The sequence below is a fragment of the Arvicanthis niloticus genome, chromosome 10 (genome assembly GCF_011762505.2).
Source record: "Arvicanthis niloticus isolate mArvNil1 chromosome 10, mArvNil1.pat.X, whole genome shotgun sequence".
Classification (NCBI taxonomy): Eukaryota; Metazoa; Chordata; class Mammalia; order Rodentia; family Muridae; genus Arvicanthis; species Arvicanthis niloticus.
Window position 1 is genome coordinate 53851501 of NC_047667.1, and position 16460 is coordinate 53867960.

The following is a 16460-nucleotide window of genomic DNA, read 5'->3' on the forward strand; positions in this document are numbered from 1 at the left end:
CTGCTGCTGTTTGAGATAGGGACTTGTTATATAGCCCAGGGCAGCTTTGAACTTTCTGTCCTGTCTCCTTCATATCTCCTGAATTACAGGCGTGCGCCACCCACACTATTACAGATACAATGTCTTCAATGCCATCACCACGGATCAGTCAAGAGAAAAGTTGACAGGAAGAGCAAGGAAACAGCAAAGCCAAACAGCTGTGCATTCGCTTGTTAGAAAGCCAAAGACTTGTAATGAAGACAGATCCCAGCTGTTGAAATCCAAGACCCAAAGAAGAGAATCTGCCAAGGGACAAATGGAGAACTGACTGGACAGAGGCGCTCAGAGAATTGATTATAATCAAACTGTTTCACAAGAGCACCCAGAAGACTGTCAAGGCATAAGGTAGGTGCCATCAGTGTATTGCCACAGTGAGAAAGGAGGACTTTACTTTTATTAATGAAGTTCTCTAGGAATAACCTGTTGGCCTTTTGGCTGAGATCTAGTGTAATAAAGCTCTTAGAGGGGGCTCTGTGCATAACACGGCTAGAATTCTAGAATCTTTTGAGGTAGTAAGCTTAGAAATGAAGTGCACTGGATACATGGATGATGTACTGGCTAGTTTTATGTTAACTTGGCACAAGCTATAGCTGTCAGAGAGGAAGAAACCTCAATTGAAAAAATACCTTCAGATGGTCTGGCTCTAGGAAAGCCTGTAGGGCATTTTCTTAATTAGTGATTGATGGGAGAAGGCCCAGCCCATTGTGGGTACTACCACCCCTGGGCTCGTGGTCCTGGGTTTTATAAGAAAGCAGGCTAAGTAAACCATGTGAGTAGGCCAGTAAGTAGCATCCTTCCATGGCCTCTGTGTCAGCTTCTGCCTCCACGATCCTGCCCTGTTTGAGTTCCTATGGGTATGTGGAAGCGTAATGCAAATAAACCCTTTCCTCCCCAACTTGCTTTGGTCATGGTGTTTGATCCCAGCATGACCTAAGACAGATTTGAATTGTGGGAAGTTATTTTGTGTGACTAGAGCATAGCTGTTGTGAAAACAGGCTATATCCAGGCACAGATTAGAAGAGAAATAGATGGGGTACAGTGATTTGAAAGGAGCAAACATGTCATACGTGTAGGGCTGTTAGAAAAAGCAAAGAACTCACAAATAATTCCTTTCAGAATAAGAACAAACTTAAAAGTACAATTTCATATTTTATGTCCATGTAATGAAAAACCAACCAACCCTGAAACAAATACAAAGTAATCCTAATAAAAGATCAGATCAGCCTTTCCCTTTTTTGAAGCTTCCTGAGGAAAGCACCTTGGGCCCTGAGGGGCTCCATGAGCCTTATCTATTCATCCCTCTGCTGGGGCTTGGGCAGGCTTCTGGGCCTATGAGCTGTCAAGGGCACAAGCTTGACAGCACAATAACCTTGTCTTTTAGAGCCAAACCATCATGACGTCTTAACTCTGTTGTGACTTTTCCCACAAGTGTAGTCGCCTCTTTTCTCACTATCCTGATAGTGGGTCAGAAAACACCCTATTCTGCCCACAACACACTCTACTCTTAAGACAGTTTTCATTTTCTTCAGTGTTTTTCCAAGCTCAGTTTTTTTCTTTCAAGCATTGCAAATCTCTTTTCACTATTTCCTTATCTCTCACCCCATCTCTGTCTTGGCAAAACTCTGATTTCCATGTCACTGTCTACCAGAGTGAGGTCAGAGGAATATTAATCATTCCTCTACGTTTCCCCTCCCCTTGACAGTAATCCTTTCCTCTGAAGTCATACTTTTTTTCCTCCCCCTTCCCTTCCCCCTCTCACTCCGGCCCCGCTTGCTCCAGCCCCAAGGTTTTTTCTATTATTATTATTATTATTATTATTATTATTATTATTATTATTATTATTATACTGTAGCTGTCTTCAGACATGCCAAGAGGGCATCAGATCTCATTATGGATGGTTGTGAGCCACCATATGGTTGCTGAGATTTGAACTCATGACCTCCACAAGAGCAGTCAGTGCTCTTAACCTCTGAGCCATCTCACCAGCCCAAAGTCATACTTTCTTTTTCCTCTCAGAATAATTCTTTGAGCTTGCACAATTACTGGCTCTCATCTGTTTTGGCTTTTAATCTTCTATCCAGCTGAGCAAACTCTGTAACTGTCATGTCTGAGACAGAGTAGGTTGGCAGGCTTGACTCAGCAGCCCTGCTTTGTCACATCCTAGCAGCCACTCAGTAGACTCTCGCTTCCCTGGGTTCCTCAGAAAGTTCCCATGGGAAGCCTTGGCTCTCAGTCTTAGCTTCTCTGGGATATCTGCCCAGAGTCAGTGCACACAGGTGAGGAAACCCAACCACCTCCGTTCAGGTTTCATGTGGGTAGCACCGATTGTGCACCACTGAGAGAAGTTGTGGAGAAGACTTGGCTCCCTGGGTAGACACTTGCTCCAGTCCCTTGGCTTGGCTCCAGTTGGAAAACCAATTCTTGTACTACAAGGGTTGTCATGGTAACCACAGAAGCTCTGGTGGTTGGCTGGCTGGTAGCTTTCTGAGCTCAGCCAGGGATACAAATCCCAGCTTCTTCAACTCTACAGAGACGGGGTAATCCCGATGGCTTAATCGTTGTCAGTGAGGGTACCCTCACTTTTACTCCTTACCCCTTAGTCTCTTTATTGTTCATCATTAAAGTAAAATTAAACTTGCTTTGGACATGGGCATGAGTAATATTTACTTAAAATAAGTCAGTATTTGTTTAAAATAAGAAACCTGAAAATGTTTTTCCTAATTCTCTCCCCTTGGCCCTTTCCACAGAAACGCCATTCCTGCTTTCTAAATACCCATTAGACATTCACAGTTGGTTATTTGTGTGCCACAGTGCATTTCCCCCACCAGGATGGGATTCCATCCTAAATGCCTGCCACGTTCTGGAAAGTAGGTGCAGCTCTCCTACATTGTACGTTTGAATAGGTTTAATGATGCAAAGGTATAACTGAAGTGGGGTTGGGGTGGTTATCCACCCTGATGGACAACTCACTGATGTCACTTGGTTTAGAGATCTCAGACCAGGTGGAGGATGCCGAAGGAGGAGATGTAGCTGAGAAGCAGACAGACAGGGCAAGGGAAGACTTAAGGGTACATGTGGATACCCTCAGGGTAGCCACAGCTCTTTTTCCTAAGTTTTAAAATTATATGTATGTATTTCACCCAATAATACAAAAGCATCTGGAATGGACTTTGGGAATTAAGGATGTCAAGAAGCTGGCCAGTACCATTTTGGAACATAAAAACAAAATAAAAATGATTACTGAGAAATACTCTGTTTTTCTTATGTATCTTTGAAGATGGTTCCAAGGATACATTCCACAGGGTTTCTGATTAATGCACCAGTGTCAATTGGAACTAGATATGCAGCCTCCCGCAAGGACTTCTTGAACAGCAGTCCTTATTTGGATGTATAAGTTGGGTGGAGAGTGCTCTCTGAGACAGATCTCTCTCTGTAGCCCAGGCTGGCCTCAAGCTTGGCATCTTTCCTTTCCCCCTTATGAGTGATGGGATGGATCGGTAAATCCTGATCACTGAGATCACTCCACCTCTCCTCTTGACTCTTGTATCCTCATAGTTTAAAAGTGATTTGGGGATGTGGCTTAAAAGTTATATTTCATTCAAGGCTGCTTTGAAATACACAAATAGGCAATTTGTAGCTAGTGTGACTATTATTTTAGGCATTACAAATTCGCTTCCAAAATTCCTAGTCAGCACTCATTACATCTTGGCTAGTGAGATTTCTCTTTTTGTAAATTATTGTTTTTCAACAGATAACACTCGAAGTCCTAGCTTTTGAAAACATCACTATTTCTGTGTGCGCTGGCACTCAGATTAAAGCGACTGTGCTACTGAAGTTACATACAGGTGGGAAACATTGAATAAAACATTCTGCTTATTTTTTAATTTGGACACACACGCAGACAACCTTAGTTGTCATTCCTTTGGTGCCATTCACCTAATTTTTATGAGACAGTCTCTCACTGACCTGTCACTGTCACTCCACTGATCAGGCAAGTCTGAATGCCATTGAATCTCCTGTCCCCTTCCCTAGTGCTGTGACCGCAATTGCACCTTTCCCAGCCTCTTCTGTGGCCCGAGGCTGTAATTCAGATCCTCATGCTTGTGCAGTAAATGCGTCCTTGACTGAGCCCTCTCTCTAGCCCCATGAGAGTAGGTTTTAAAATTAATTAATTAATTAATTTCTGGAGGCTGGAGAGATGGCCTAGCAGTTCAGAGCATTGGCTGCTTTTCTAGATGATCAGAACCCAATCTCCAGAGTGCACATGGTAGTTCATAGGTGCCTGTAACTCTAGTTCCAGGAATTAGGCACACTCCTCTGACTCCATGGGCACCAGGCATTTGGTGCATATACAGATATGAGAGCAAAACATGCATACATGTGAAAAATCTTCAGCACTTATATATAATGCAATATATAGGTTAAATCATATGGAATGACCAGAATGTGGGAGCTTTACTTTTGAGGGACAGTTAAAATAATCAAATACTGCTATTTTCACATAATTTAACCAAATATGTGAATAGGGAAAATTTCACTAAAATATTTTAAAATCAATTCCCTTTTTAATATTAATGATTGCTTTCTAGTGTATTGATTTTGTGAGTTGAGATTTTATATAGTAGGTTTACTTATAGCAGGGCCCATTTAGACTTTACCAGAGTTTCTTTTTTTTTTGCACATGTGTGGTATGCTGTCCTGACTTGGAACTCAGGAATTCAAGGGCAACTAGAAACCTTTCCGCACACATCTTTCACAGCCTTCACCACAATCCTCCCTGACAACTTGGAGGTTACTGATTCTGAAACGCGGCCAGATGCTGAGAATCCAGCATGTATTCTTTCCATGACCCTTAGAAACTGGCCTGTTTCCTATTAATGATTTTTTTTTGTTGTTGTTGGAAGCATGTTATAGTCTAGTTTTTCTGGTTAATTCCAAGATCTTCTGCCATTTTTCTTGTACAACCCATTTTCTTTGTGGTGGGTCTTACCAAAAGACACCACAGACAGAAAGAGGGCTTCTGGAAATTATCATGTTTCAGCAACAAAATTGTTTAAACATCTGACAGTCATTTGCAACCAAACATCTCTGGTCTCATCCATGGAAAATATCACACATAGCAAAGAAAATGGAAAAGAGCTGGCAGCCGATATCTGTTGAGTTTGCACTGTGCAGTGTTCAAATGAGCTCCCAGGGGACCTCAGACCACGGTTACTTGTTCTTTCTGGTTTAACGAGTTGGGAGTGCTCCTTCTTGCACAGAGCAAGGAACCAGAGTTCAGTTTTGAAGATGAACTTGGGAAATCAGCTTTCCTATTCCAAAGTCAGTGTCATGATGGATAGGATTTAGGGACAGGGCTTAATAGTTTCATTTCATTTGGAGTAATTTGAAATATAAAATATGTAAGTGTGGCACGTTTACTATTATTTTAGAAGATCTTAAGGGGCGACAGGAACAACAGTGGACTTCTCAGGCAGGGAGGGCCCATTCTTGTTGGCACTGGAAAGTCAGGTTACCGTTGTTCCAAGAGCCCCTCAAAAACGTGACTCTTTTAACTCCCAGTTAGGAGCTTTGAATTTGTGTTCTGTTTAGGAATCCAACAATTTTCCAAGGCTGTTATGATAAGTGAAGAAACTCTAGTTAGTCTGTGAAAGAGCCGTTGGAACTGAATTGCTTTAATCCCAGGATGTGACCGCCTTTTAATTCACACGTCATTTCATCTCACCTAAAGGCATCTGACTAGGCAATGGTAAGAAGATTCTGTAGCCTTTCTTTGGAGACACTTTTAGTAGAATAATAATAGCTTCATTAAGAAAACTGCCATTTCCTTTTGTGTGTGGTGCACATATGCCTTATGCATGTTTCCTGCACACATGTGCGTGTGTAAGCCCCTCCACCTTGTGTGTAGCACGGTGTTGATGTTGGGAATCATTCTCCTTTGATCTTTCACTTTATTCATTAATGTAGGGTCTCCCAATCAAACACAGAGCTTGCAGATATGGCTGTCCTTGCTGGAATTATACAGATGGGCCACTAGGTCCCCTTGGTGTTTGCGTGGGTTCTGGGATCTGAACTCTGGTCTTTATTCTTCCACTGAAATCTCTAACTACTGAGCCATTCCTCCAGCCCCTCTATTTTCTTTAATGGAAACACTCTGTTATTTATTAGCTTGATCTAGCATATAAATCACAGTATTGTTAATGGAATTTCTAGGATGGGAACTTTAGGATAATTAGCAAGCCAGTCACTCACCCACAAGAGACTCAACCAGAGAAAGTCAAGCTTCATTAGTTCCCACAATGTCATGAACATCTTGGCTAATAATTCTAGTTATCTTAATTGGGCCTCAGGTGGCAGCTTTTTGCCCATCCACTAAGTAGGAAATAGATTTCTGTTTCATGCCTGGGACCTGTACTAATTAATGTAAGAAATGCCTTTATTTACATGTGTATATCTTTGAACCACAGATGCTCAATAGAAATGTAGTGGTACCCATCCATGCAATGGAAAACGTACTCATCACAAAGTAAAAAGGTGTCACTGAGGTTAATTTTAGTGACATACTTAACCTAACATCCAAACTTAGTGTGAAGTTAGTGTACTGCCAATATAGAAATCATTACGGAGACAGTTTATATTTTGGATTCTGCACAAAGACTTCTTAGAAGTCAATGTGGTTTTATAGGCAAGGTGTGTATCAATTTGGGCTGGCCACATTTCTGGTATCAATAATCACTGATAAGTAATAGCTGTCAGACTGGGTGATGCAGCCTTCCACTGTTCCCAGATCCACAGCCAGGCAGAAGGTTTTAGAGGGGGAGGGGAAACAGGTCAAAGACTTACCAAAATTAAGAGAGTCTGGGGCACCAAAATTTCCAGGATAGCTGTCCTGCAATGTGGAATAGTGTCTAGAATGTAAACCTAGGGCTGGAGAGATGGCTCAGTGATTAAGAGCACTGACTGTTCTTCTAGAGGTCCGGAGTTCAATTACCAGCAACCACAGGGTGGCTCATAACCATCTGTAATGGGATCTGATGCCCTCTTCTGGTGTGTCTGAAGACTGCTACAGTGTACTCATATCTATAAAATAAAATGAAACCTAAAGCATAATTTTAAAGCTTTACCTAAGACTCCAGCAGGAAACTGTGATCAGAACAAGTTCAGATACTCAGAGTTCTCAGAAGTGATAACAGCACAGGTGGTTTTGATCTGAGACTGAGAATAGATAGGGGAAAGGGCAGAGAGAGCTGAGGTCAAACGGCTGTGCTGCTCTCTGGGAGTAAGCTTTCTGTCTCACATGGTACCTGCAGCGTTTGTACATGCTGTATGAGAGGTGTCTTCTTTTCCCCCTTGTTCTCCCTCAGGGCAGTTTGCCCACTTGTCTCTCCCTGCATTCTCTTTTTGGGCTGGAAGTGATTTCTTATTTTGCATTCCCAGAACCTCATTTCTGCAGCAGCCCAAGCACATGGGCCTACTTTATAACTGTGTCACAGATATCAAAAGCTTATTGTCGAAGCACTAGCAATAATGGCAGTAACAATTCAGTTACAGTTCCGGTAACAACTCCAAGTCCTTGGGAAATGTTCCATTAAGTCACTCTTAATTAGGGGAGCCGACCAGAGGCAATTTCAGTTAAGACCTATGGGTGGCAGCATTGTCTAAGTCACGAGCTGCTCCCCTATTTCCCCTCTACTTCCTGGGGCAACAAGCTCAATCAGGAAGAAACCTCAACAACTCTCTAAACTCCCAAGGACAAGCTCAACTGCCAACATTTGAGGGACGGGACTTGGGGAAACCCTGAAAAGAGAGCTGTCACTGTAAAGGGGAAGACTGACAGGACCCTGGAAGGCCATGACAGGAGATCCTCAAAGGTCAGGATTTAAGCATATTTTTCTTTAAATTTGCTAGTTTTCATCAGGTGGGCCCAACTGACTAATTTAGTATAATCAAGTGATTGACAGAGAATATTTGGAAAATTAGGAAAATTACCCATGAGAAAATAAAAAATTCTACTCATACATCTCTATCCCTCTATCCATCTATTCACTATCTGTCTGTCTGTCTGTCTATCTATCTATCTATCTATCTATCTATCTATCTATCTATCTATCTCAGTGTAGAAAACTATTTTTCTATTGTTCCAGAGGCTAAACCTTAAAACCTTTCAATCTATAAATCAAGCTTTTGGCACATGGATGTAGAATTAAGGAGTGCTCTGTGTGTGTGTGTGTGTGTGTGTGTGTGTGTGTGTGTGATGATTCCCAGGCTTCTACTTCGGATGATAGGATGAATGCTGGGAATATCAGCAGTATGGAGAGTAAGGAAGGCCATGATTCTGTCCACATGACAGCTAGCTGCCATGGAAGTGGCCATCAAGAAAGAGACAGATTTTTCACCTCCAGTTTGTTTAATACTAATCACCACTTACTAAGGATGTATTCACTTATGCTTTAATTCCTATGTCTAATTTTCTTAACAATGTTGTAGTCACAGTTTATAGATGACAAAGATCGAAGCATATGAGATATTTTTAAATTCTATGACCAGCAAGGGGCAGAACATGTGACTGTGTGTCCCTGCAGATCCCACTGTCTGCAGTGCTAATCACTGCAGGAGTGACCTCCATGCAAGTGGTACCTGATGCAGCAGGGATGAAGATGAGACTTGCATGGACAGGTGACAACAGGAGGACTTAAGGACTGAGGCTGAAGCTCTAGGAGCATTGCCATTTGTGGGGACAGGAGAAAAGGGCCATGTGGAGACAAGGAGAGAAAGAAAAGAAGGAGACTAGGAGAGAAGGGAAAGAGGGAGAGGATACACTTCAGAAGTTCAAGAAAACTTGTGTGTGTGTGTGTGTGTGTGTGTGTGTGTGTGCATGTGTGTGCATGTGTGTGCGTGTTCGTTCCAGATCTGGATCCTGGTAACCGATATCACACATACATGCATACATACACAGGCAGCTTCACCTTTAAGGTCCCTTTTTGTTGATAGTATTGTGATAGGAGAATATGGACAAAAAGAGCCACAAAGATTAGCACATGAAAGAAGCCAGTCGCAGAGGGAGACTGGAAGCCTTTCCTTACCCTGATGTCATCTGACAACAAAACAAGCTCTGGACAAGGCCCAAGAAATATAAAGGGTTGAGATGGGGTGGGACATCACACTATTAGATGTGGGTTTTCCTTTCTAAACAAGCTATCTGTTTCTATACCATGTCTAACTTAAAAGGCCATCTCCCCTCTTGGTGGCTGCCAGGATTGTCACATAACCTGTACAATCTACTGTTTTCCTAAATGCTAATAAAATTGTTGTTGAGGTTTCTTTTGAATCTGTTTCTAAATTTTTTATTAACAAGTCTAGGATAACAGTATTACTAGCCTTATAGACAACTAGAAGACCCACTTCAGGATAATTTCTGATGTCACTGTTCCACTGGCTCACCAATGACCAATCCCGTGGACTTGCCAGCATCTCTCATCTACCTGTTGTCTTCATGCCTTCCCTGATACCCTTAGTGTTCTCTCTCTCTCTCTCCCTCCCTCTCTCTCTCTCTCTCTCTCTCTCTCTCTCTCTTTCTCTCTCTCATTCTTTTTGTCTATCCAGCCGTGTTTCTATCCTGATTTGTATCTTGCCTCCAGCTATACCTGCTCGAACCTGCCTTGCCCACTTAGTCCTGAGGCCTCGCCACACCACACACCAGCTCACAAACATTTAATAGTTTGGGTTGTTTAGCACATAGATCCTAGTTCTTACTGGAAGCTGAAGCTAGTCTTCCTCTAGACTGAGGCAAATGCCTTGCACCTGTGAGTCTTGTCAGACTCACTGCATACATCGTCCTTCCACTCCAGTATTCAGTCTTTCAGATCCAAACCCTACCCATCTTTCAAAGGTCATCTTAAATGCCTTTCCCCCTCTGAAGCTTTTCTTGATTCCTTCTACCACAAATAATTCCAAATGTCTCCAAACTGTCCTGAGTGTGGTACTTTATGTGTACCAGTCACCAAGAAATTAATGCTTTCTATCTTGTTATTATGAGATACATACATGTTGTTTTAGCTGTAAAAGGCAAGGACTGGAGGCATAGCTCAGTTGGTAACACGCTTGACTGCCAGGTATGAGCTCCTGGACTGAGTGCTCAGCACAGCATAAAAACAGACATGGTGGTGTGCTTTCATAATCTCAGCATTCAGGAAGTGCAGGAGGAGAGTCCGAAGGTCAAGGCTATCCTTGGGCACATAGTGAGTTTAAGGTTAGCCTGAGATATATGAGAGTTTGCTGAGAGAGAGAGAGAGAGAGAGAGAGAGAGAGAGAGAGAGAGAGAGAGATTAGATAAATAAAATTTAGTGTCCCACCACCCCGTGCTTTTTGGTGTTGCTGGAGATTAAATTTCAGGTCTTACTCATGCTAGGCATGTATTTAATCACTGCACTGTATCCCTGGGTCCAGGATGTATCAAATGTCTTTTTTATTTTTTGAGAATTTCCCACATTAGTTCTGTATTCATATCATTTTCAGTCCACACTCTTCCCCCTTGCAGCTCTTCTTGTGTACCCTACTTCCTCTCAACTTTGTGACCTCTTCATCATTACTGTTACAGATATATGTCCGTACACACGTATGCATATGAAAGTACAACCTGCTGAGGCCATTTACTGTTGTTCTTCTATGTATTTTATTAGGGCTGACCATCTGGGATTGGATAACTTCTCAAGAGGCTATACCCTGGAGAAGACTGGTTCTCTCTCAGCAACCATTGATTTCCTGTAGCTCTTCATCTAGGGGCAAGGAGTATTAATTATTTTTATTTTTCTCATTTTCTTAGCACATAATATTCCATGTGAATGTTATCCTGAATATTTTTATTTTTAAACTATATGTATATGTCTGTGTCTGCATGTGGGTATATGAGCATACATGACTGCAGAGGCCAGAAGGAAGCATCAAGTATCAGGTGATTGTGAGCCACCTTCTGTGGGTGTTGGGAACCAGATTCAGGTCTTCAGTAAGAGCACTATGCTCTCTTAAGTGCTAAGCAATTGCTCCAGCCCTAAGAATATTTATCAAAGGAGCAAATGAACAACTAATATCACTGTCAGGATCTGTGTCATCCCTTCTTAATTTTCCCTTCAGACTAAGCCTCCCTAGGATTTCGGTCTTTCAGCTAGGTGCTGAAAACCCATACCTAAGATGTAAGAGAAGTTAGTTATGCGAAGTGTCAGTGTCTTCCACAGAAAGGTGGAACTAGGCATTCGGTTCCTCAGATACACTCTAGAGAAGTATATTCTTGTTGAGGTCATATCCTCAGTTCTCTAGAGCATCTCAACATCCGGCCTAGAACATCTCAACATCTGGCCTAGTTGTTCTTGAGATGTTCAGTGCATTCATCCTCTTCATGGATGTTCTCACATACTTCCAAAGCAGGGAAACACACAGATGAAAGGAAAGGTGCTGTCTGGGGGCTGGAATCTGGATCCCTTGGGAATCTCTTTATGTTTGGTGACTGTATAGCATTTCTAGGTTTTCCTTTGACCCATAGATAGAACCAGATTAGGGAACTAGAAGCCATAGCCAGGTTGCTGAACCCACTTTGGTGGTGCCTGGCTGTCCGCTTGTGAAATCCAATCTTGAGTGTGGAGTTTCCATGGCTTCTCGTTCCCTTTGAGGGTATTTTCCTCTCTGGGCAAATGTGGATGAGTTGTTTGTTAAACAAGATGCAGTAGAACTCCAGGGAAAGATCAGTGGAAAATGTTTTATGGGATTTTATTTGTGTATACTTCAGTGTCACATTTAAACCTTCTAATTTGAGCACACAGGCAGTGGGAGCTCTTAGTTTCTTACCAGCTATAGTAGAGTTAAACTCTTTTGGAGTAAAAAAAAAAAAAAGACAATTCAGTTGCTTTCTTTGTCAGATCCTATACCAGACAAAGTCAGCAACACATGTAATTTCCCTGGGTTTTCTATAGTGAAGGCAGCATACTCTCCCATCAGTTTCTCCTCATCCTTCTTAGCCATGTTCCTCCTTCTTCTGAATGGTGGGCTAGGCACTGGGCAGCCATGGACCACTTTATTACATGCAAGGCACTCCCAGTCCCCACACCTGTATAGGAAATACTTTACCCACAGAGCCCCCATTTTGTTCCCATCACCTTCTTTTTACATCCCCTTAACTCTATATGTCGTCTTCAGTGTAGTCCACTGATATCTTTCTACATCAAAATGAAAGGGGTTAATTTGGAAGGGTTTTTGCTTCAAATAAGTGGATCCCTGTATGCTAAAAAAATTTCTCACCTGCTTTCCTATTTTTAAATTAAATTAATTTTATTTATTTACTTTGTGTGTGTGTGTGTGTGTGTGTGTGTGTGTGTGTGTGTGTGTTTGTGTGTGGTTTATGTGCTACATGCGCCCATATGTACATGTTGAGGTCAGGGTAGGGTCCTAGTCTATTACTCTCCATGTCATTCCATTGAAACAGGGTCTTTCATTGAATCTGGAGCTGGGTTAGTGACTAGCAAGTTGCAGCAATTCTCCCGTCCCTATATCTTCAAAGCACTAGAGTTACAAATACTTTGACCATGTTAAGCTTGGTTTTTTTTTTTTTGTTTTTTTTTAACTATGGGTCAAGTTTGCACAGCAAACATTCTTCCCCACTGAGTCACATACCCAGCCATTCAACCTGCTAACTAAAAAGTTTTATTTATTTTTATTTTATGTATATGAGTGTTTGCTTATCTGTGTATGCATGCAACATGTGTGTGCCTAGTTCCTGGAAGATCAGAAAAAGGCATTGGATTCTATAGAACTGGATTTCCAAATGGTTGTGAACTGCTATGTGGGTGCTGGAAACTGAACCTGTATTCTCTGTAAAAGAAGCAAGCATTCTTAACCACCCAGCCATTTCTTCAGCCCCTCTCTGGCTATTTTAGAAGGAAAGATATGTTTGTTTGTTTGTTTGCTTGTTTTTATTTTTGTTTTCCAAGACAGGCTTTCTCTATGTAACATCCCTGACTGTTCTGGAGCTCACTCTGTAGACCAGGCTGGCACTGGGATTAAAGATGTACACTATTATGGCTTAGCTAGAAGGAAAGATTTTGGTATTTTTTGTTGAGTACTCCAGTGGCTCACCTTGATTCTTTGTTCCAGTAATCTTATACTCTCTATAATATAGACCTCTTTATTTCTGTCCTCTTTCCGTTTTTATTGATTTATTGTGTGAAATGAATGAATGCATGTGTGTGTGTATGTGTGTGCTTGTGTGTGCATGTGTACAAGTCTAAAAATGACAATGTGCAGATGTTTATTATCTCTTTCTACCATATTGGTCTAGGGGATCAAACTCATGTTGTTAGGCTTCTGCTTTCTTGAACAGAGAGTGTTTTCAAAGGTAACTTATGGGCCAGAGGTGTAGCTCATCGGTACAGTACTTACTTATCATCGTGAAGTTAGTTAGGTTAAGTGAGAAGTGCATTAAAGAAAGAGACTATTAGATCCGAAATACTGTTGTACTTTGTTCAACTGAAGCTTAGAAATTTTATATGATGCATGGTCTGAGAATTAGAGTTCAGAGTTAGTATTGAAGGTGTACAGATTCTCAATTCCAATTCATGAAATACCCCCACAACAGGCTGGTAGATCAGACGGCTCAATATACAAGGAAGAAAATCCAACTTTGAAGAATCTAGACAAGATGGAGAAGAGTGACTTCTTTGGAAAACAAATGACCTCTAAGTAGATAATTAATGACTTTGAGGCAATCACCCTAAATTCTCTTCCCTCGGTTTCTTTACCATAAAACACATTAACAGTAACATCTTCTTCATTGGGATGTGCTGGTGCCTCGCAGTGACAGACAATCCAGGTTAGCTGACTTCAGATCTCAGATTCCCATCGAAGTCTTCATTTCAGTGAGCCGATGTGGTAAAGGAAAGAAATGGACACACACTCAAAACGGCTTTCTTATCAGCTTCGTAAAAAGAGTCAGGTTCTTCTATGCATGGCAGCATTTAGGGATAACTGAATGACCATGTTGTTGGTAAGGACTGAGCAGGAGTGGAGGGAAGGAGAACATTTCAGAAGAAGCAAGGAAGAATGACAGCAAGGCAGGCCAAGACTGGAGAGACAGTCTTGGGGGTGTTTGGGGGGAGAGTCAGGCATGGAATTGATAGCATGTCTGTGCTCTGTGACAGTAGGAAGAGGATGGGAAGAGAGGCTCTCAAGAAGTTTTACTTTATTATGAGTGGAATGTCCCCCCCCCCCCCCGGCCTTTAAAAGACATTGCTGCACAGCCTCCCGTTGCTTTCCTGGTTCCACTGAGGGCCAACTTGTTCTTTGGATTCAGTTCCTCTGCAGTTGGTCCAGCTGTGTGTTACCAGAACGTATCCCATGAGATTTTCATCCCTTTTCACTCTCTCACGTGCAGTCATGTCAGGACGGGGAGGTCAGCCTTGGGTGGAGTCCGGGCTCAGTAATGTCGAAGAGGACTCAGGAATGGGCAAACAACAGCCTGTGCCTTGTCTGCTTGGCTGAGTTGCTGGAGGCCAGTCTCAGAGGCATTCTGAGAACCTTCGCTCTGGAAGTCCTAATTTAGGACGTTCCCGGTGCTAATCATTTTGCCCTTCCACAACTGCCCCAAGGCCGAGAGTGTTTTTTCACTCACAGTGTCAGAAGCGGCACAGCTTCAAAGGGAGATTTTTTATTTTTACTACAAGCTTGCTGTAAGCTAGGTCTTGTGACCTGATTCCACTGGTGTAATAGTCTGGGCAGCTATGCCAGCCTTGGGTCATGATGAAAGTGCTGCCTTAGCTGAACTACTGCCATTGTCCCAGGAGACAACTACAAAGTCTGTACAGAGTCAGGGCTGGGAACAGAGACTGAGGACAAAGGTAGAGCCTGCCATGGAACTTGTCTGAACACTTGATGACTCCAGGACTGATATCCAGAGGACTGAGCAGTCTGTCAGTTCAGGAGGAGGAGCAAGATGCTGAAGTTTGAATAAGAGCAGAAGCAAATGGTTTTCCTTTTTTCAAAAAGTTTGAGTATGTGCATTATGTATATGTGCATGTCTGGATGTGAGGGCATATGTGTATGTGTATATATGTGCATGTCTGGATGTGAGGGCATATGTGTATGTGTATGTATGTGCATGTCTGGATGTGAGGGCATATGTGTATGTGTATGTATGTGCATGTCTGGATGTGAGGGCATATGTGTGCCACAGCATGTGCGTGTGGTCATAGGAGAACCATGAGCTGGTCCTTACTTTGCACTTTGTGTGACGTAGCATCTCTGTTGTGTGTCACTGTGTCCACCAGGCTAGCTGGTTTGCAAGCTTCTGGGAACTCTTCTGTCTCTGCCTTCAGTCTTGCTGCAGGAGTGCTTGGGTTACAGAATTCCACTACCATCTAGCTTTATGTAAGTTTTAAGGATTCAAATTCAGGACCTCACAGTAATGCTGTAAATACTTTACTTACTAGTCCCTCTTCCCAGCCCCAGGAGCAAATATTTCTTTTTCTTTTAAAAATGTTATCTATTTTATTTTATTTATGTGTGTGTGTGACTGAATGTATGTCTGTCTGTGTACCACGTGCATGCAGGAGCCTTAGAAGTCAGAAGAAGCATCAGATCCCCTGGGGCTGAAGTTAGAGATGGTAGATAGTTGTGAGCTGTCATGTGGGTGCTGAGAACTGAACCTAGGTCATCTGTGAGAGCAGTGAGTGCTCTTGAGTATGTCACCACCTCACCAGCCCCATTTATATCCTTTGAGTTACTGTCTATGAAAATGCGAAATTATTCTTTTAAATATGTATACGAACTAAAACACAAGCTAATGCTCGAGCAGCCCTATAATTTTGGAGGCATCTCTTCATAGATCCCTCCTTTGATTTTTTTGCAGCTCCATTCACCCTAAAACAACAACCTTCATTTGAATAAATTAGTTTTGGTATTGTATTTCTTCAGAAAGTCATCTAACAGGTTTGGTGGTGCACACCTGTAATCCCAATACTTGGGAGGCAGAATTGGGTTTGAGGCTAGCCTGAGCTACATAGTGAGGCCCCTGTTTCAAATGTGTTTTTAAAAAAGACATCTACTTTACTTAGGCTATGATATTTTGAGTATTCGGTTTGTATGAGACAAGGCTCTGTGTTGAAAGCAAGACTTTGAAAAACCAAGTGGTTTATTTGCACTACTACAGCAAAGTTCCCTAAACAAAGTGCCTTACCAACAACAAGAATTCATTTCTCTGAGATCTGGAGACTTGGAAATCCAAGACCAAGACTAGCATGTTAGTAATCTGGCAAGGACCCAAGGACCCGTTCATTCTATGGTTCACAGACCACCCACCTTCATTCTATCCTCACATAATGAAAGGATAGGGGTGTCTCTTAGATCTCTTTTGTAAGAATAACAGTCCTGTTCACAAAGGC

The 16460-nt window shown here is 42.2% G+C and overlaps 1 long non-coding RNA gene across 1 annotated transcript in view; it reads left to right on the top strand.

Annotated features, from left to right (window-relative positions):
- Nucleotides 1–16460, top strand: part of LOC143443722 (uncharacterized) — a 35582-nt gene that overhangs the window by 6840 nt on the left and 12282 nt on the right. Inside the window, exon 2 of the long non-coding RNA XR_013112939.1 lies at nt 90–384. This is a non-coding gene — a long non-coding RNA (uncharacterized LOC143443722). The remainder of the gene's footprint in view (nt 1–89; nt 385–16460) is intronic.